This window comes from Cephus cinctus, unplaced genomic scaffold, assembly GCF_000341935.2.
Source record: "Cephus cinctus unplaced genomic scaffold, Ccin1 Ccin1_scaffold0528, whole genome shotgun sequence".
NCBI lineage: Eukaryota > Metazoa > Arthropoda > Insecta > Hymenoptera > Cephidae > Cephus > Cephus cinctus.
Genome location: NW_014333188.1, coordinates 17,885 through 18,971, shown reverse-complemented (window position 1 = coordinate 18,971; position 1,087 = coordinate 17,885).

The window sequence follows — 1,087 nt, the reverse complement described above, 5'->3', positions numbered from 1 at the left end:
AATAAGCATAGTTGATAATTAAAAGAAAAGAGAGGTAAGACGTCAGTTTCGAACCCGAGACTCTCGGACGTTAACTCAGCAGCAAGCACATGTGCCATCGAGTGATTGTGGTATACTATTTAGCAAACTTATATTTCTGTAGTTACCCACGTTCGAGAGTTTTTTTTTAAGTTTTATTTGCTTACTCTATTATTTCCAGAGTTTCATATGGATATTAAGGATATTGACTACCTTATTACTACAGTTTATGTAATATCCTGTAAAAAAAAAGGTGGATACAAGTCTCCCTATTCGAGTGTTCACCTGGTTTAAAATCGTGGATCTCGAGGAACACACGAATTCATTCGACCAATCAAAAACGTGGAACTAGTTCGAGAGTCTCGTTCAGGTGGCGCGTCGACGCGCCAAAACACAGCTCCAGATTATCACGCGTAGTATTACTATATATACACGACCAATCAAAAACGTGGAACTGCTTCGAGGGCCCTCCGCTAAGGTGGCGCGCCGAAACCAGAGAAAAATTGCGACCACCAAAAAGAGGCTCATTGGCAATCTCCCTACTCATCTCTGACCAAAAGCATGGCGCTAAATCGTAGCGGCGAGTCCGGGAGAAGAGATTCTTCTTCTTCTTCTTGTTCCTTGTGGCTTTATGCCCTCGTAGAGGGCCAAGTGCCAGGTGCACAAAATTGTCTTAGGTACAATTGAAGAATACAGACAGAGATGAATAGGAAGATTGCCAATGAGCCTGTTTTTGGTGGTCTCAATCAGAGATGAGTGGGGAGATGCACAACGCTCCGGTTTTAGGCGATACCAAAAGCATGGCGCTAAATCGTAGCGACGAGTCCCGGAGTAGGATTTCATGATCATCGCCTCTGTCGATGTTACAGATTTCGCGTAGCCGCGCGGATCATGATCATCGTTCCAGCCGATATTGCAGTCAGCGAAAATGAATGGATTGCTCGGTGGTGGGGAAAAAGTTACCGCCCCTCACAAATCGTTCTTGACAAACAGGCGGAACAGCAAGGTTTTCCGTCCAACCGAACCCTAAACATTTGTATGGACGTAATGCGCAAACAAATGTGTATAT